Genomic DNA, 21,205 nt, shown 5'->3' on the forward strand with positions numbered 1-21,205 from the left:
TTGGTAGCCCAAATATGTCCTGAAACTTAGGTAATTTGGGGGTTACAGCAACGGTGCCTGGATTGCTCAGAGCGGACCTGTTATTTTGCTGCCAGTGCTGCCTGCAGCCTTGCACAATACCCGGCCTCTTTATTCATTTATCGGCAGATTTATAGACTACACTTTCATTAAAAAAATATATAGCAAGGTAGTATACAGCACACAATATTACAACAATAAGGGTAGTAAAGGTGTTCATAAAAAGGTTAGTCAATACCGGTCAGTTATAAAGAAATTCACACTTCAAAGGCTTGTCTGAGTAACATGGCTGTTAAAGGTAAAGGTACCCCTGCCTGTACGGGCCAGTTGTGTCCGACTCTAGGGTTGTGCGCTCATCTCACTTAAGAGGCTGGGGGCCAGCGCTGTCCGGAGACACTTCCGGGTCACGTGGCCAGCGTGACGAAGCTGCTCTGGTGAGCCAGCACCAGCGCAGCACACGGAAACACCGTTTACCTTCCCGCTATAAAGCGGTACCTATTTATCTACTTGCACTTAGGGGTGCTTTTGAACTGCTAGGTGGGCAGGAGCTGGGACCGAAAGATGGGAGCTCACCCCGCCGCGGGGATTCGAACCGCCGACCATACGATCAGCAAGTCCTAGGCGCTGAGGTTTTACCCACAGCGCCACCCACATCCCAACATGGCTGTTAGGAGATGTCTAAAAGAAGGCAGGGGTGATAGCTGCCAAACCTCTCCTGGCAGGTAGTTCCACAGGGCAGGGTCTGTCCCTAGTAAAGTCCGGCTGAACCTCAGGGGTGTGGAGGAATCACAAGAAGGGCCCATCAGAGGATCTCGGTGATCGAGGCAGACCATAAGGAATCTGACAGTACTTTAGGCCTAATATGTGATTCCTCAGGGGGATGGGCTAGATGACCCTCAAGGGTCTCCTCCAACCCTACATTCCTATGTTTAGGGTTCTTTGTGAATTAACCAAATAACATCAAACCCAGCCTGGTAGCCACTTAATGCAGTTTTCTAATCATCAATGTGCTTGTTTCATAGAATTAAGGAATCATATAAATGTAGAGATGGGAGGGACTACACGGGTCGTCTAGTTGCAGGAATCTTTTGCCTAACATGGAGCATGTTGTTCGGATGCCTGGTTATCGTCTTTCAAAGCAACTACTCTATTCCGAATGTAAAAATGGAAAGCGTAATTCTGGTGGTCAACAAAAGAGGCCCAGAGACTCTCTGAAGGCAAATCTTAAACAAATGTAGTATAAACACGGACAACTGGGAAACACTGGCCTGTGAGCGCTCCAGTTGGAGAACAACCTTTGCCAAAGGTGTCATGGACTTTGAAGACGCTTGAACTCAGGACGAAAGGGAGAAATGAGTTAAGAGGAAGGCAAGTTTGGCAAATCCACACTGTGGTCAACTCCCAACCAGAAACCTATGTCCCCACTGTGGAAGGACGTGTGGATCCAGAATTGGCCTCCACAGTCACTTACGGACTCACTGTTAAAACTGTGTTTATGAAGGACAATCTTACTCAGCTATAAGTGATCGCCAGAGAAGAAGAAGCTTGAACCCACAACCCTGAGATTAACAGTCTCATGCTCTACCAGCTCAGCTAAGCAAGGAGGATTTGTTTATTGCTCCTTCTTTCCAGCAGGGAGCTCAAGGAGACATACACATTTTTCCTCCCCGTTTTATCCTCAAGATGACCTTGCAAGGTAGGTAAGGCTGGGAGCGAGTGATGGACGCAAGGCCACACAGTGAGTGGGGATTCAAACCCTAGTCTCTCCCGAGTACTGGCTGGACACTCTAACCTCTGCACCACCACATTGGCCCAGAGCAAGGGTAGGCAACCTAAGGCCCGGTGGCTGGATGCGGCCCAATGGCCTTCTCAATCCATCCCACAGACGGTCTGGGAATCAGCGTGTTTTTACATGAGTAGAATGTGTCCTTTTATTTAAAATGCATCTCTGGGTTATTTGTGGAGGAGTGGGGATGCGAACATAGTTCACCAGATTACGAGTCTATCGCTCTTAACCGCTACACCTCCCAAGTTCAACCCTGGCATCTCAAGGTAGGGCTGGGTGAGAAGGCTGTCTGAAAACCCAAAAAGCCTCCGCCAGCCAGTGCCCATTAATACTAAGCTAGATGGACCAATGACCATAGCTGTCAACCTTCCCTTTTCTTTGAGGGAAATTCCCTTATTTCAGCGCCGTTTCCCGCTGCTTCCCGCTGCTATCCCGGATTGTTAGATATCCCGTGGACTGTACCCTGGACAGGTGAGGTTGCTGATCCCTTATTTTCAAATCTGAAAGTTGACAGCTATGCCAATGACCAGATACAGTGTAAGGATCCTTCTTCCGCTCCTAAGCCAGGGGTAGGCGACCTAAGGCCCGTGGGCTGGATGCGGCCCAATCACCTTCTCAATCCGGCCCCCAGACGGTCTGGGAATCAGCATGTTTTTACATGAGTAGAATGTTCCCTTTTATTTAAAATGCACCTCTGGGTTATTTGTGGGGCCTGCCTGGTGTTTTTACACGAGTAGAATGTGCCCTTTTATTTAAAATGCATCTCTGGGTTATTTCTGGGACATAGGAATTCATTCATATTTTTTTTCTCCAAAATATAGTCCGGCCCCTCACAAGGTCTGAGGGACAGTGGACCGGCCCCCTGCTGAAAAAGTTTGCTGACCCCTGGCCCAGAGCGTTGCCTGCTGCCTGCTGCTGTGAGCTACCTGTGTGTCAGGGAACTGACATCGGAGGAAAGGGAAGTGGCAGGGCTCCCAGAGACTGGGAGAGAGTCAACAGCTAAAGCAGGGACCAGTAGGGGGAGTGCGGGGTCTCTGGAGGAGGATCTCAGTAATGCTGAGAGTGATGCAGCAGCCCAGGCAGGAAGCAGAAGGGGAGAGAAAGGGGTGAGAGACACTTCGAGCGAAAATAGCGGGGAGGTGTCAGAAGCAACTGCAGGGAGACCTATGCTTCGCCGGAAGCTGTCACGTCGTGAGTCCAGGAGACGCGTTTCCGTTAAGGAACTTCTTTGCTGGAAGCGCTTCCGCAGACAGCCACTGTCGGACTCTACAAGTGACTAGAGCAGACATGTCTGAGGAGCTCTGTCACACACAGAGGTTTGTGGGGTCGCACAAACTCTGAAGGGGCACTATTTTAAGCACAAGCAGCTAATCATCCCTTGATAGCAGTCCGACAGTCTCTGTACGCTGCCTGTGCAGGAGAAGGCATCATGAGTGACCCAGCAGGAGCCGGAGCCGCAGGGGGTGGAGCTGGTCCAAGCTTGGAAGACAGATACCGAGCATTGGAGGTCCAACTTGCGCTGCAGACGGCGAGGCTCGAGGAGAGGAGGGCTCAAGATGCAGACAAGAAGGGGAGAACCACTCAGTTCCCCAGAAAGGTACCAGGATTAGTGCAGAAGTTTGGGGGGGACCCCAAGGATTACCATGCCTTTAGGACTGAAATGCAATATGCCCTGAATGTGCAGTTTGATGAGTTCCCTGATGAGGAATCCCGAGTTGCTTTCGTAATTGGGCATCTTGAGAAGGGGGCGCGGGACTGGGTTCGACCCCTGATGGCAACGCACAACGACATCCTGAAGGACGCTATGAAATTCTTTCGGGCAATGGATATCATGTTCTCCAGCGATATTGAGGAGGGGGGAGTGCGCAGACAGCTAATGGCTTGCAAGCAGGGAAGCAGATCTGTCCGTGAGTACTGGACTGAATTTACCATGCTGATTCACAGATTGGGGTGGGATTTATCGGCAGCACCCATTCAGATGCTATTTGAAGAAGGTCTTTCTTCAGCTGTGAAAGACGAGCTGGCCAGGAGCCCCAGGGCGGTGTCTATGGATCAGCTGACCAAGTCTGCGCTGACCATTGGAGCGCGCCAGGAGGCAAGAGCCTTGGAGAGGCGGGAAGGGAGAGGGGAACGTTGGAAGGAGTTACGCATTCCAGACATTCCTGAGCCAGCTTTCCCGCCGGCAGAGCCGATGGAAATCGGAACAGCCCGCGCGCGCGCAGTTTCAAAGCCCAGTGAGGGGGCGAAGAAGGAGGGAAAGGGACCCCGGAAATGCTATCTCTGCCAACAGCCAGGCCACTTTGCCAGAGTCTGCCCCCAGAGGAAGGAATGGCAAGGGATGGTGGGAACTGTTGAGGGGGAAGAGCAGGGAGAAACGGAGCAGGTAAAAGCCAACGCCTGGTTGCCAGCAGGGCACTGCAGCCAGGCCAAAGAGCAGTGAAAGTGCCCCTTTCCCAAGTGCCAGTGCCAGAAGCTCCTCGACCTGCTCTAGTGATTGAAGTGTCGCTAGAGTTGCAAAATGGACACCCCCTAAAAATAAAGGCGCTGTTGGACTCAGGCAGCTCCTGCAATTTCATGAGCAAGGAGTTTGCGGCTGAACACCAGATACAGACTATCCCCTTAAGCAACCCCCTGCAGGTGACCACGATCGATGGCAGAGAACTGTTGGGAGGAGGCGTCAGCTTGCAGACCATCCCAATGATAATGAGGGTGGCAAGGCACACAGAACTGATAGCGTTTAATGTGGCCACCTTGGGAGGCGCTCCCATTATTTTGGGAATGAGCTGGCTAGCCCTACATGATCCGCTGGTGGGCTGGCATCAAAGAGTGGTTTCCTTCGGTTCCGCACATTGCTTAGAACACTGCAGGGGGGGAAAGGGGTCAGCAGGGGCCCAAGCCACCCTAGCAGGGACGGAAGTGATGGAGAAGGGGAAGGTGCCATCACAGTATGCTGATCTCAGCGACGTGTTCAGCGAGAAGGAAGCTGACCAACTACCCCCGCATAGGCCCTTTGATTGCCAGATCAATTTACTCCCTGGAGCACAGCTTCCTGTAGGCAGGTTGTATGCCATGTCAGACAGGGAGATGCAGGAGTTGCGAGCGTTCATTGACAAGAACCTGAAGAGAGGCTTCATCAGAGAGTCCAAGGCAGCGGGGGGTAGCCCAGTGTTTTTTGTGGATAAAAAGAACACGGACAAGCCGAGACTGGTATGTGACTTTCGGGCCCTAAATGCAGTGACAGAGCCGGTGGCTTTTCCTATGCCCAGGATTGATGATATTTTGACCAGGGTGCGAACAGGAAAGATTTTTACAAAGCTGGACCTAAGGGGGGCGTACAACCTGATACGTATAAGGAAAGGGGATGAATGGAAGACCACCATGTTCACCCCTTTGGGGGCATTTGAATATCTCGTTATGCCTTTTGGATTACAAGCAGGCTCCGCGTGTTTTCAAGCCTATATGAACCATGTACTGGGGCCTTTGCTCTACAAGAATTGCGTGGCCTTTTTAGATGACGTGTTGGTGTATTCGGAGAATGAGGAGCAACATGTGAGAGACGTCAGAGAAGTGTTGAGCAGGCTGCATGCCAACAGACTGTGGGTGAAACTGGAAAAGTGTCAGTTTCATACCAAGGAGGTGGAATTCCTGGGGTACCGCTTGTCAGACAAGGGGTTGGCCATGGACCCCGGCAAGGTTCAGGCGGTGCTGGAATGGAAAACCCCCAAGACTAAGAAGGATGTGCAGAGATTCCTAGGGTTTGGAAACTTTTATCGTAAGTTCATCCGAAACTTCGCTCACCTGACGGCGCCCATCACGGACTGTCTCAGCAGCAAAAAGAAGTTTGTTTGGACGGGGGAGGCGGAGCGAGCGTTTGAGGAACTGAAAAAGGCCTTCGCCTCTGACGAACAACTTCTACATGTGGATTTACAAAAAAAGCTGAGGGTCGAAACAGACGCTTCTGACAGAGCCATAGGGGCGGTGCTTCTTCTGCAGCCAGGGAAGGAGGGGTCCGAGTGGCGACCGTGTGCCTTCTTTTCGCGAAAGCTGAACAAATCGGAGAGAAACTACACGGTGTATGACCGGGAACTCCTTGCGATTTATGAGGCCTTCCGGAGATGGAGGCACCTACTAATTGGTGCACAACAGAAGGTGCAAGTACGCACGGACCATAAGAATCTAGAGTATTGGAGAACTGCGCGAGTGCTCAACCAACGGCAGTTGAGATGGGCCCAGGAGTTCTCCAAATTTAACTTTGAGATTTGTTACGTACCAGGCCAGGAGAACGTTAGGGCGGACGCTCTATCACGCAAACCTGAATATTTGGAGGGAGAGGGTGCACCCGAAGAGACCCATGTCATTCCCGAGGATCGCTGGGTGTGTGGGGCGGCACTGGTGGGGCTAAGGGAACTGATAGAGGGGACGGTGCAGGATGAATATGCCCAGGACAAACTCAGGGGTCTCAGGAGGGAGGGAGACAAACCCGGGGGTTTTGAGGAGAGAAACGGGGCGTTGTACTACAAGGGAGCGTTATACGTACCTGAAGGAGAATTGAGGGAAAAGGTACTCAAGCAACTGCATGATAGCCCCACAGCAGGGCATTTTGGGCAACACAAAACCATGTGGCTGGTTACCAGGGAATTCTGGTGGCCCAAGGTCAGGGAAGATGTGCGGGAGTATGTGAGAGGGTGTGACCGATGTCAACGAGCCAAGGGGGAGAGGCGGGCACCGGCAGGTTTATTAGAACCACTACCCACGCCGGAAAGACCATGGGAGGCAGTGGCAATAGATTTTATGACTGATCTGCCCAGGTCCAAAGGGAAGACAGCCATCATGGTTGTGGTAGACCTGTTAACCAAGATGGCCCACTTTATAGCCTGCTCACATGCGGTCACAGCAGAAGAAACCGCTAAATTGTTTGTGGAAAATGTGTTTAGATTGCATGGTGCCCCCTTGAGGGTGGTTTCGGACCGAGGGAAACAATTTACTTCCAGGTTCTGGAGGAAGCTCATGAGCTTATTGCATGTAGAGGTGAATTTCTCAACTGCCCGTCATCCAGAAACCAACGGGCAGGCGGAAAGAGCTAATGGTGTCCTCCAGCAATATTTGAGGTGTTATGTGAATGACAGAGAGAATGATTGGGTGGAGAAGCTGGCGTTGGCAGAATTTGCCTATAACAATGCGGAGAACGTGTCCACGGGAATGAGCCCTTTTTTGGCCAATCACGGGTGTCATCCCCGAGCCTTCCCAGGGGGGGAGGGGGAGAACTGGAGCGTTCCAGCCGCAGAACAGTTCGTGGAAGAAATGGAAGCGATCCATCGCCAGCTCCAACTTAATTTAAACAGGGCGAAGGAGGAATATAAGAGGCAGGCAGACAAAACCAGAAGGGAAGGAGAAAGCATTAGGGTGGGGGATCAGGTGTGGTTGTCCACCCAAGGGTTACCATTTAAAGGAGGTTGTAAGAAGTTAAGACCCAAAAGACTGGGCCCATTTGAAGTCACGCAACAGGTCAACCCAGTGGCTTTCAGACTCCGGTTACCTAACCACATGAAGTTGCACCCAGTGTTCCACAGATCATTGCTGTCACCGTATATAGGGGACAGAGAGGGGAGGGTCAATAGGGGACCAGCTATGGAGGAAAAAGAACACAGCTACCATGTAGCGGAGATTCTCGATTCCAGGTGGAGGGGAGAGCAAGTAGAGTATTTGGTAATGTGGGAAGGGGAGCCGGAGTCGGAAAACACCTGGGTCAGGGCAGAGGATGTAGATGACGAGGTTTTGATTGAAACTTTTCATCAGAGATTCCCTCGGAAACCCCAGCCAGTGGCGAGGTTCCGGAGGGAATACTTCGCCACCACCGACGAAGAAGAAGAGTTGGAGGGGTTCGCTGATTCCGAGGTGGAGGAGGATTCAGCGAGTCGGGACGAAGACCGATGGAGGGAAATGTTCGAGACGTCGGAAGATGAGGAGGATTCTTTTAGGGGTTTCAGCTCCTCACCGCCCAGAGGAGAGAATAGGGGCGGGGAAGAGGGGGGCCCTGGAGGGGAGGTGGATGTCAGGGAACTGACATCGGAGGAAAGGGAAGTGGCAGGGCTCCCAGAGACTGGGAGAGAGTCAACAGCTAAAGCAGGGACCAGTAGGGGGAGCGCGGGGTCTCTGGAGGAGGATCTCAGTAATGCTGAGAGTGACGCAGCAGCCCAGGCAGGAAGCAGAAGGGGAGAGAAAGGGGTGAGAGACACTTCGAGCGAAAATAGCGGGGAGGTGTCAGAAGCAACTGCAGGGAGACCTATGCTTCGCCGGAAGCTGTCACGTCGTGAGTCCAGGAGACGCGTTTCCGTTAAGGAACTTCTTTGCTGGAAGCGCTTCCGCAGACAGCCACTGTCGGACTCTACAAGTGACTAGAGCAGACATGTCTGAGGAGCTCTGTCACACACAGAGGTTTGTGGGGTCGCACAAACTCTGAAGGGGCACTATTTTAAGCACAAGCAGCTAATCATCCCTTGATACTGTGCCAATCTTGTTTGCGGCGTCGAATGTTTTCTTTCCATTCCGCTTTGCCTGTGTTCCTGGCTAGCTGAAGCGACAGCTCAGGTTAATGCCTCTCCCTCCTCTGTCCTTCCTTTTGCTGTCCCTGAAGCTGTTCGAGGAAGACGGGGAGAGGGAAGGAGGGAAGAGCGAGGAGCGCCTGTCGCTCACCGGCCTGAGCAATCGCCCTCCTTTGGGAACCTGAGGCAACCCGGTCAATGAAACTCTACCCAAAGTGGTTTTGACATGAGGTCACGGACCGAGACAACGCAAGGTCAGGAGTTCAGCGTCAATACAACAAGTGCCAGTCACTGCACAAAGGCGGCGGAGATCAGACATGGCTATCAAGCAAGGGCTGTCCGCAAGAGCAATCGAGCACCGAAGACAGGGCGCTGGCGGCTGCTTACTTCAGAGACGCTTCTCTCAGACTGCACCAGGCCTTTTCTCCACTGCCAGGTCTCCTTAGCCTCCTGCCCCCTGCCTTTCAGACACAGACAAGCCAACAAACCAATAGACCATAAAGAAAGAAATCTCACAAGAACATAAGACGCGCTCTCCTGTTCTCACAGTGGCCGGTCAGAGGCCCGTGGGAATTCCACGAGAAGGATCTGAGCACAAAAAGTCTCGCCCCTCCTGTGGTTTCCAGCAACTGGAAACCACAACTGACCAGCTCTGGTCAGACCTCACCTGGAGTACTGTGTCCAGTTCTGGGCACCACAATTCAAGAAGGACACTGTCAAACTGGAACGTGTCCAGAGGAGGGCAACCAAAATGGTCAAAGGCCTGGAAACGATGCCATATGAGGAACGGCTAAGGGAGCTGGGCATGTTTAGCCTGGAGAAGAGGAGGTTAAGGGGTGATATGATAGCCATGTTCAAATATATAAAAGGATGTCACATAGAGGAGGGAGAAAGGTTGTTTTCTGCTGCTCCAGAGAAGCGGACACAGAGAAATGGATCCAAACTACAAGAAAGAAGATTCCACCTAAACATTAGGAAGAACTTCCTGACAGTAAGAGCTGTTCGACAGTGGAATTTGCTGCCAAGGAGTGTGGTGGAGTCTCCTACTTTGGAGGTCTTTAAGCAGAGGCTTGACAACCATATGTCAGGAGTGCTCTGATGGTGTTTCCTGCTTGGCAGGGGGTTGGACTCGATGGCCCTTGTGGTCTCTTCCAACTCTATGATTCTATGATTCTATGGTATTCAGAAGCATCGCTGCCTCCAACTGTGGTGGCAGAATGTGGCCGTTGCGGCTAGGAGCCATTAGCTCTTCCATGCAACGTGGAGAAATATGGTAGCTAATGGAACCATGGTTAACTCCTGAACCACAGGATCAAGTGCTTGTTCTATGAATAATTGGGGGGGGGAAGAAATCAGAAAACACGTGACTGGATTGAGAATTAAAGCTTTGGCATTTGCTTTTATGGACAGGGAACAAATACAGCGGTACCTCTGGTTGTGAACAGGATCCGTTCCGGAGCCCCGTTCGCAACATGAGAGAACGCAACCCGTGTCTGTGCGGGTCGCGATTCGCCACTTCTGCGCATGACATCATTTTGCGTGTCAGCACATGCGTGAGTGGCGAAACCCGGAAGTAACCCTTTCCAGTACTTCCGGTTCGCCGCGGGACGTATCCTGAAAAAATGAAGCAAACGTAACACGAGGCATTACTGTATTGTAACAAAAGGAAAATATGATATATTGTAAAAAAACAAAACAAAAGCAGAATGCAATCGGGAGGATAATAAATCAGAAATGGAAGTTGAGGGAAGTCCAAAGGGAGGGAGGGGGAGATATTATGCAAATTGTATGTTGTGGATAGAAGTATATTTGTGATGAGAAAAAAAGAAAATTAATTAAAAAATAAAATAAAAGAGAATTAAAGCTTTGAGGGTATAACTGAGCACTAAAGCCTTTTTTAAAAATTCAGTATCACAGATTTATAATGTTGGAAGGGACCCACGACGGTCATCTAGTCCAATCCCCTGCAATGCAGGAATCTTTTACCCAACGTGGGGTTTGAACTCACAACCCTGAGATTAAGAGTCTCATGGTCTACCAACTGAGCTATTGCACATTCTCTCTGTTAGCTTATGAATTTCTCTATACTTTTTTTTTCTTGCAGTCTCTCGTTCTGCATAAGGTTTTTTTGATAGATTTTTTTTTTAAAAAGAAATCACTATAAAAAATTTGCACATTGCTTTCAATTGTTTTAAACTTTTTAAGGTTGCAGCTGATAAATTCTTATTTACTTACATTATTGGCACCTGCTTTCACAGAGTATAATATAGGGTTGCCATATTTCAAACAGTGAAAATTTGAACAGAAAAGTTGTTTTTTGTCCAGTGTTGTTGAACTGCTTTGGCCAAATCACAAAAAAGACGTTTTTGAGCTTTTTTAATGGAAAATTGGCAAAAACAACACTGCCGACACGGGTTGCCTTACACCCGGTTTTCCCCAGACATTTTGCTGATTTCCGGATATCTTCAGGAAATTCCGGATGTATGGCAACCCTACATAATAATAGATACAGTGGTACCTCGGGTTAAGTACTTAATTCATTCCGGAGGTCCGTACTTAAACTGAAACTGTGCTACCTCAGGTTAAGAACAGTTTCAGGTTAAGAGCGGACCTCCAGAACAAATTAAGTTCTTAACCCGAGGTACCACTGTATTATTATGAACACTACATGCCAGCAAGTTAAGTATTTCATTCTGAAACTGCGTGCGGCAGTTACAGCAGCAGCCAGGCTTTCTAGCTGCTTAGAGCTGCAGTCGCCTGCAAGAGTTATAGCAGAAATGTTTGAAAGAGGCAGCCGGTGGACCACCTCACGACTGTGCAAGCGAGTGCAAAATCAGAAGGGTAATACATTCCACATTAGCCTGGGAGAAGTCAGCAACTACAGAAGGAATGCCTCCGACGAAACATTTACTCTCCAGCTCAGTATTATAATGGCCTCCCTTCGCGAGCTTTTGGACCCTCCTTCCTTGGAGGTTTCGAAGCAGAGGTTGGATGGCCATCTGTCATGGATGCTTGAGTTGAGATTCCAGCATTGCCACAGGGGGTTGGACTAGATGACCCTCGGGGTCCCTTCCAATGCTATGATTCTGCTCCCTTTTACGCACCAGTCCCTGTCCACCTAACAAGACACCAGGCTTTGTTCGCAGCAGCAGCTCCCCAAATCAGCAATAGTGTGCACATTTTAGTAATGATGAAGCAGACCAACATAGCGCTCTCTCTCTCTCTCTCTCTCTCTCTCTCTCTTTCTCTCTCTCTCTCTCTCTCTCTCTCTCTCTCCCGCCTTCCCCTGCTTGCCAGTTCTTTCATTTTCCGCTGCTCCCCTTTGAGGAGCAGAGGACACCTAATTAGAAAAAAGAAGAAACTCTTGTTTGCACACACAGTTCTTGGCAGGCAGAAGAGGAAATGCAGCGGGGGAAATATTAGTCGGCGCCTTAATATCTTGGCAACCAGGGGAGGCAAAATGCAAAGGAAAGGAAGTATCTAAGGGTTTTTAATACTTCCTCTTTCAGATAAGATAATTTCTTCTGAAGAACCGGCAGAGTGCGTGGGGGCTCTGGGAAAAGCCCTCATCAGAGTCTCGGGTCGGTGGGATTTAGTTCTTCAGCTTTGTGACATACAGTGGTACCTCGGGTTACAGACCCTTCAGATTACAGGCGCTTCAGGTTACAGACTCCGCTATCCCAGAAATAATACCTCGGGTTAAGAAATTTGCTTCAGGATGAGAACAGAAATCACGCAGCGGGAGGCCTCATTAGCTAAAGTGGTACCTCAGGTTAAGAACAGTTTCAGGTTAAGAACGGACCTCTGGAACGAATTAAGTTCTTAACCCGAGGTACCACCGTAATTGTAGGGAACCTAGGGCAGCAGGACATTGATCTCAGTTGGGACCTTTCATGGCTCAATATGAACCATGGGAAAGCTTTTGCAGACAGATCCCCATCCCAGTGCCTCCAAGTGTCCCGATTTAAGGGGGACATCCCAGATCGACAGAAGCCACCTTTGACTTCTGATCCCAATCCTCAGATGTTCATTTTGTCTCCCACGTTCTGGTTGAGACTAGACTAAGAAACAGGAGTATTTTGCTTCTGCACCATGAGAAGAGTTTCCAGCGGGTGTTTAAAAGTTGCTCCCTTACCCTAATAAAAGGATTATTCAGAATGGGCTGCATGACCCACTAAGGAAGATAATAGCGCAACAGAATTCAAAGCAGTAACAATGAATTGCACATTCAATATCCGTTTAAAACTATTTAGTTTAAGTTGAACAAAACTGATAAACCTCATCCAGCGATACCAGCTTTTCAAAGTTTGATAATCACCTGATCTCAAGCTTTCCCCCTTGCCACTTAGCACAGATCCTGAAGCTGAGGCTCCAATACTGGAGGGCACAAGGAGAAGGGGACGACGGAGGATGAGATGGTTGGACAATGTTCTCGAAGCTACCAGCATGAGTTTGACCAAACTGTGGAAGGCAGTGGAAGACAGGAGTGCCTGGCGTGCTCTGGTCCAGGGGGTCACAAAGAGTCGGACACGACTAAACAACTAAACAACAAGGTAATTCCCCCCCCCCAGGGGATGGTACTGCCCAATTTGGGTACCACTGGTGTAGGCGGTGCCAGCTCATCCTAGCTCCAAGGTGCAGGAAACAGACAATGGGAGCTTCCACTGTGGTGCTGTTGTCCCAACATCCTTTGCTGACCTATGGATCAGGGCTTAGAGGGCAGCCGGGGAGGGAACAAATTTCACCAATTGATGGAACTTAGCAGCCGGCAAAATTGAATCAAGCCACACTTTTCTGAGATCTTCCTTGACCTGTGCAAGTTGACTGCCAAAACCATCTGACAGAGTGCTTGTCATGGGGATAATCTTCTGTGCAAAACATGCATTAGGAAATGAAGGGCATCCTTGCTAAAGGACAGTAATTCCATATAATTTCTCTCTCTCTCGTCCATCCGCACACTCACTTATTGAACTAGCTTTACAGCTGAGCTGGGAGAGGTGACAAGACAATTTTGACTGCCAGTTGCCACGAGGTGGCAGCATATTAATGAAAGCAGTTTGGTGTGAGCAGAATGGGGGGAAGATGCACCGCAATCAGGTTTTGATCCTAAAGGGATCTTGTTCAGAAGGAGTGGGTTTTTCTTTCCAATTGCCTCTTGGCTAGATGTGCGCATTGGAAGAAAAACAAGCCTGATGCAACTTCTGGGAAGTTGGATGCTAACAACATACCCCTTTTGTTATTTTCTGTCTTGTCCTGTTCAGTGTAGTCACAAGGGACCCTCCACTTCCCAGCTTATTCAGCCCTATGAGACTCCCCTCCCCTGTGTGCCTGGCTATCTGACCAGCTGCTGCACTGTGATCTCATAATTGACATTGCAACTTCTCATTGGTCAACCATTGTGGCCTGGAACCTTTTACAAGAATGCTGGAAACTTAGCTCAGGGGCCTCATTCCGTCATACTTGCCCTCCTGGGGGACCATATCCCAGGGGTATTAGTGGGGCTAGAGACAGAAAAGGATGAATCTAGTGCCAAAAGTGGTTTGGGAAATGGGCGTGGTTCTTCTCTTGGCCCAGTAGGGTGCATCCCAGCCAGTCAAAACCAGTTGGAGAAGACGCAGAGCCAGGCTGCGAAGGGGATATGAACTGGGTGTGGTCCAGGAATGGGAGGGCAACCTATGGAGCCAGACAGAGTTCCTGTGGCCCCACAAGAAGCAGTGATGGCCACCAACCCAGACAGCTTTAAAGGAGGATTCAACAAATTCATGGAGGAGAGGGCTAGCCATGTCTATGTTCTGCCTCCACTGTCAGAGGCAGCAGTGGTTCTGAATACCAGTTGCTGGAAACCACAGGAGGGGAAGGGGCACTTGCACTCAAATCCTGCCCCATAGGGGCATCTGGTTGGCACAGTGAGAGCAGGATGCTGAACTAGATGGGCAATTGGCCTGATCCAGCAGGAACCTAATGTATGTACAGTCATACCTCATGTTATGTTTGCTTCATGATGCGTTTTTTCAGGTTGCGTCCTGTGGCGACCCGGAAGTACCAGAAAGGGTTACTTCTGGGTTTCACCACTCACACATGCACAGACACGCAAAATGACATCTCGCACATGCGCAGAAGCAGCGAATCGCAACCCACGTGTGTGTAGATGCGCTGCTGTGGGTTGCGTTCTATTCATGTTGCGAACAGGCCTCCGGAACAGATCCCGTTCGCAACCAGAGGTACCACTGTATGTTACACTCACATTAAAAACAAACAGACAAAACACATGCATGGATCCTGCAAACAACAACCGCTTTGTCATCCATTTCCTAATGTGTCCTTTCCACATGGACCCATCTCTTTATTCGCCACATATGGGGAGAATCTTTCTCCTTCTCTCCATGTAGACTTGCTTCTTTGACCATTTGCATCGAGTTTTAGCCATTGTTCTCTAAAATTCCTCCGATCCCTAGAATGGTGAATGAGTGGAACACCAGCAGCTTCTGCAATTGGTGGTGGGTTGGGGAGGAGGGGGGGGAAATATCTCCCCAACCCAGATTTTCCTTCAAAGCTCTCCAGGGTAGTGAGTAATTTCAAGAACTGCAACAAATGAAGAACAGCTTTTGAGGGTTGAGCAAAATGAAAGAAACATGTCCATGTTGCCAGGCTCAGAAACTCAGGTGAAGAAACACGGAAAAATGTGAGCCTGGAGAAGGTCCTCCTACCTGCAAGTTCCTTCAGTGCTTTAAATTGCACTCCTTGCACTCTGTTTCAATGAATCCTAGAATTATAAACTTGAGAAGGGTGCAAAGGGTCATCTAGTGCAAAGCAGGATATATGGTCATAGAACTGTAAAGTTGGAAGGTACCCAAAATGACTTCAGGGCAGATCCACATGTGAAATTATTGGTCTCCTCTTCTTCTATGTTGTTTGTGCCTTAGGTGTTAATGTCCCACTCATCCAAAGTTTGCACAATGGATAATAGTCCCATGATCCCGGATGTAATGTGATATCCATGAGCCCAAGCCAGATCTGATCGTGCCTCTCAGCCTTGCTCCTTAGCATAATGCAACATAATGCAACATCTGCCTGCAGGAATTTCTTCACCGGCATTATCGGTCGCCGTCACCGCCAGTTTCCAGCCTTTTCTTCCCCAATGGGAATGCTTTACAGAGCAGCCAGGGAGGCGGGTCTCCCACCGTCATCTGCGCAGCACATTTTACGCCTCCTGCAAAGGGGCTTTCAAAGCTGCTCTCAGCTGGGTTGTTTGTACAAACATGTGTATTTGCTGTGTCAACACACATTAGGCAGCAAATGTATTCCAGGGGAAAGGAAACAGATCAGGAGCAGAACCCATCTTGGGGGAAAAAAAACTGAAACCACTTGCTGAGGACATCACTGGATGTTCTCAGAGGAGATCCAGACCTGGAGAGCTCGGCACGTATCTCACGAGAGGGGAAGACCGTAGCTCAGTGACAAAGCAACCTCCTCACTGGAACCTTGGAGAAGCGCTGCTGGGAAGGATTCCCCGTCTGAAACCCCAGAGAACTGCTGCCAGTCAGTGTACACCAGTGTCTCCCAAACTTGAGTTTCCAGCTGTTTCTGGACTACAATTCCCATCATCCATGACCGCTGGCCTTGCTAGCTAGGGATGATGGGAGTTGCAGTCCCAAAAAAAACCAGCTGGAGACTCAAGTTTGGGAAACACTGGTGTAGACAATTCAGTGGTCTGAATCAGGACAGGGTAGATTTCTCTGTTCCTAGGAGAGCTGCCATTTTTTAAAGCACCCAGCCACACTTCGCTGTGTCCCAGTAGCTCATTGGCTTGGCATGTAGAAGGTCCCGGGATGCATTTTGGTGTATGTGCTCCTGGATTTGGATGAGTTAGAGCAAAGCCTTCTGGCACACAACATGAGTGATCCCAAAATGTAGTAGATGAAAGAAGCTGGGAACTGATGGGAGTCAACAAGCAAATCCTAAGGGAGGATCATTGCCCTACCAAAAAGCCCTCTCCTCCCATGGTCTATGCAGTGACAGAGCAGGTGCTCTGCATATTATCGCAGTATATTCTGCCATCTGTATCCTATGTATTTTTTTAAAATGCATAAATTGCTTCTTAGTCAAGATTTTCAAACCGGCGTACTACGTAAAGACAGTTAGCTCATCAGATAAGAATCAAATCACTTGAAGCACCACAAACAAAAGGTACAGCAGTAGAGATTGTGAGGTGTAGCAGTTAGTGTTGGACTAGAACCTGGGAGATCAGGGTTCAAATCCTGACCCATGATGCCCACTAGGTTACTTTGGTCTTCTCAGCCTAACCTCCTCACAAGGTTGTTGTGGGAGTTTAAAAATGAGAAGGGGGTGAAGAATCGTTTACACCACCTTGAGCTACTGGGAGAAAAAGGTGGGAGAGAAACGCAATAACTAGAAATAAAATAAATAGTGCAATCATCACCCTGAACTCAGTGGTCATGAGAATGCTCAGGTATTTAAAGAGGCATTTAAACGTGCTTTAGAACACTTGACCTGGCACTGAAACTTCAAATATTAGCAGGCAGACCTCTTTAGAGTTATTGTATTGTATCAACTTCGTGCCAGTGCCAAAAAGGCCATGTCTCCGTCTGCCATTGAAATCAGGGGCACAAGAGAAAAGAACCTGTAGATCATAGTGCTTGGTGCTATGATTCTGCTCCCTGGTGCTCTTTCCCTTTGCCGCACTTTAATGCAAATGAGGTTGACATGGACTCCAACTCCCTGACCATTGACCATGCTGGCTGGGGCTGATGGAAGTTGGAATCACCAGGGCCGTCTTTACCCAGGGTGCAAGGGGTGCGGGTCACCTGGCCGCTGAATTCTAGGGGGCGCCAACTGTATACCTCTTGATCAGCAGCAGTAAAAAAAGCTTAACAACTTTTGAGTTTGCCCCTCCCCAAAAAAGCTCAATAAAAGTTAATTTGGGGGTGGCTAAACTAGATTTAGGAGATGCGGGTGGTACTGTGGGTTAAACCACAGAGCCTAGGGCTTGCTGATCAGAAGGTCGGCGGTTCGAATCCCCACGATGGGGTGAGCTCCCGTTGCTCGGTCCCTGCTCCTGCCAACCTAGCAGTTCAAAAGCACGTCAAAGTGCAAGTAAATATATAGGTACCACTCCGGCGGGAAGGTAAACGGTGTTTCCGTGCACTGCTCTGGTTCGCCAGAAGCAGCTTAGTCATGCTGGCCACGTGACCCAGAAGCTGTACGCCGGCTCCCTCGGCCAGTAAAGCGAGATGAGTGCCACAACCCCAGAGTCAGCCACAACTGGACCTAATGGTCAGGGCTCCCATTACATTTTAAACTAAATTTGGGGGTGCCGGGCAGATCTTTGCACCCCGGCGGTGCATATGCTAAAGGTGGCATCAGAAAGGGCATCGTTTGCTTAGACGGAGAAATGGAACGCAGGTTGGAGCTATGGAGATGGGAGTGCCCTTGACTTCCAAAGGTTGAAAGTCTTTTTTGAAGTGAGGTCAACTGGGGAAACTGCAACACCTCACCTTTCAGCAGATGCATGAATGACTGCTGAATCTCAAGGGGTCTGTAGAGACAAGAATCTGTCTCCTGGCCTCAGCCTCATGGCACACTGCATGGGTCACCCTACCAAAAGGAGTTCAGTTGTGTCTGTACCAAATGCTGCTTACATCCAGCGTGCTCTCTATATTTATACACACACTTCCTGTCTATCAAAATCAAAACCATCAGGGCCGCTTAGTCCAAAAAACACCCTTGCTCCAGATTTAGCAGATGCTGACCTGAAGTCACGTCAGCCTTGAGCATTTTGAGCCCCTGCAAGCTATTGGCACCAAGAGGCCGCTATTCTCCGGAATGGCGATTCCCTCCCGCTGCAAATCCACTATCTAAACAGTTGGGATTTGAGTCCCATCTCTCTGTCCTCTAGACGTTAGGCGTATTTGTGCAACTCAAGCCAATATTTACAGAAACAGCCTCTTATCCAAATAGCCAAAGCGTTGCCAGGCCCAATAAAAGAAGAAGAAGCAAACATGTTTCCTTGTAGAAGGAAAGAAACAGCTCCAAAGGCGGTGTGAAAAAACAAGGATGCCAGAAAAGCAAACCTACTTCTCCCCTCCTCACCCCCACCCCACCCATCATCCCCCAATCTCTCTGCATGCTGCTTCCATCTGTTTGGCATCATCTAAGAGCTGCTCTGCATCGCTGTGGTTTCCAGCAACTGGTATTCAGAAGCTTCGCCTGCTCTGACAGCGGAGCAAAGCACAGCCATTGTGGCTAGTAGCCACGGAGAGCCCTCTCCTCCGTGAATTTGTCTAATCCTCTTTTAAAGTTATCTTGGTTGGGTTGCCATCACTGCCTCCTGCAGGAACGAATCCCACAGTTCAACTGTGTGCTGGATGAAGGAGGACTTTCTGCCCGTAATATTCCAGTGCTCAGCTTCATTGAATTGCCCACACATCATTCCAGCTAAAAAAGTTGAATGATGTGTGGACAGTCCAATGCTAAACCACCACTAATGCACTTTTAAACCACACCCACATACATACATACATACATACATACATACATACATACATACATAACCACCAGTCTGGAGGGGCCTATGTTATATAGAGAGGCCACAGCTCATCCGTCAACCATGATGTGAGCTGAACCTTCATTTGGCTTCATCAATGGGAATGGAAAGATGGGTGTGCTAGCAAGTGGAAGACAAGTACAGTGGTACCTCGGGTTACAGACGCTTCAGGTTAGATGGTTTGAGTTCTGCGGTGAGCAGAATCACCTTCTTCACTAATTCACAAATTAAGGGGTTGGGCAGGTCACAGCTGGGGTAGTGGGAGGTGATTTGGGCTTAAACACTCTGTCTGAAGCTGCTTCCCAGCGGGTGAGCAGAAAGGAGAAAAGGAAGGAATCTTTCTGCTGCACAAATCTGACCAGCCTTGCCCATTTTCTCCTTTGAAGCATCCATCATTTCATCCCACACATTGATTTTGTTGTGTTGTTTTAAGCTGCGCTGTTTCCTTCTTTCAAGAGATGCTCTCTTCTCCTCTCCCCCCCTTTCCCCCTTTCCTCGTTCTCTAAGAGACAGAGGAATTTCACTGTCAGCCCCAGCAGAGGTGGGGATTTCAGGGGGCAGCTTGATGTTAACTGCCTTACAAAAAGGACTGGGCAGCTGGGTCGCCACACACAGCTCCGCTGCTTGCTTGGCACGCGACTCTGGCCGTGAAGCTTCCCTGCAGATGGGACCACAATGTATCGCTCCTGTGGTTTTTGAAGGGTCCGAGCCCCTTTCAGAAGGGTGCCTTAAGAATAAGGTGTCTGGGCTCAGATCAGAGAGTTTTGAAATCATGACTTACTTAGCAGAAGAGGGCAATGACACTAAAATTGCCAGTTGAAATCCGCTTTTCTCATTTGCAACCCCAACATTTCCTGAACAAATGTGCATCCAGAATAGGATGCTGGACCAAATGAGCTGGACCCAGTGGCGTAGCGTGGGGGGTGCAGGGGGGGCCGGCCGCACCGGGCGCAACATCTGGGGGTTAGGGGGCGCAAATTACTTGCCTTGCCCCGGGTGCTCACAACCCACGCTACGTCACTGGCTGGACCTGATCCAACAGATTCGTCTTATGTTCTTGTGTTAGCAACATTTATAGGGTTCTGCACCCATGGTTTAACGCGAGAAGAGGAAATCAATGAAGGGAGGGGGCAGGGCTTGAAGGACAAACAAAGTACTGTCTGGCTAACTTTGCTATTCCTCTCTTCCCAGATAGAAACACCCCCTCAGGATCTGTGCTGCGCAGCCACCTGTCTGAGCTCATTTTTCTCCCCTGCCCACACACACTTTGCCAGTGATGGATCAGGGATATGCCGAGCCGATTCTTAATAACTGTACAATTTACTTAACAAATTTTGAGCTTGTAGTACAGCTTTGTTAATATGTTTAATTTATTGTTACATTTCCTCCAGGTTAATGGTTTACGGGGCCCTAACAATTTAATCTCTGTAGTTATTATGAAGTGCTTGTTTCTTGTTAAAGTGGAAAACGGAGCCGACCGGGGAGATTTACGTGTGATAAACTGGGCCAGAGGGGAGCACACACACACACATCCCTCTATTAATAAGTGAAAGAGGTTTTCTCCAGGCTTGCTCGAGTCTCTCATTAAGGGAGCATCTCTGTCCTTCCCTTCGCTAGGCCTGAGAGCCAAGGTGCCCGCAAACGACTCCCAAAAGGAGATGCATCTCAGAAGCAAAGTCCCATTGGGAGGAGCAGCTTCTCCTTTCCACTCTTAATCGCTTCTGCTGGAATTTTAATGTGCAACAAACTGATATGGCGGTGCCTGCCCTCATAAACACCTCTGAAAATGTACAAAACAAACTGCATAAATAAACTAACCCACAGGATCATAGCAAAAGAGAATGAGTGGCATTTATTTACATTTAGTCCTGGGTCCCTGTCCCCATCTTACTAGGAGAAACTGCAGTGTCTCCTCCAGCGGAATTGCAAAAAGAGTAAATTGATGGGAGTTGGGGTTTTTTTTTGCTTTGCTTGTTTGCAGGATCAGGCTTGTCCTTCAGCCAGGTGGCATGTTAGAGATGGCTCCCACAGCCCAGCCCATTAGTAAATCCACTGAGCCCCATGAAATCAGCCACTGGCTTTCGGTAACTAATGTTTACAGCCGGATCACTGTGCGTTTCAGGCTGTCAGAAGAACAAGCCCATTAATCCGTGCTAACATGGCTGTGGAAGGCGCACACCTTTGTAGGTGGTTCAAAGCCCCCTCTGTGGATCAGCCCTGAGGTCTCTGAAGGAGAAGAAGCCACTGCGGCCAAAACCTTGCAGAGGAGAGGACTTATTTCAGTGCTGGAACAAA

The 21,205-nt window shown here is 49.3% G+C and overlaps 1 protein-coding gene across 3 annotated transcripts in view; it reads right to left on the reverse strand.

The window, feature by feature from the left end:
- Positions 1–21,205, reverse strand: part of PLXNA4 (plexin A4) — a 604,081-nt gene that overhangs the window by 290,829 nt on the left and 292,047 nt on the right. Inside the window, exon 1 of one of the 3 annotated variants that reach the window (XM_082238692.1) lies at positions 13,575–13,706. The exons of 1 other annotated variant lie outside the window; for it this stretch is intronic. The gene's annotated coding sequence lies outside the window, so the exon portion shown is untranslated. Of the gene's footprint in view, positions 1–13,535; positions 13,707–21,205 lie in introns of those variants that run through there. One more of the 3 variants, XM_082238690.1, reaches the window with a different exon arrangement.

This window comes from Podarcis vaucheri (genome assembly GCF_965113315.1).
Source record: "Podarcis vaucheri genome assembly, chromosome: 10".
NCBI lineage: Eukaryota > Metazoa > Chordata > Lepidosauria > Squamata > Lacertidae > Podarcis > Podarcis vaucheri.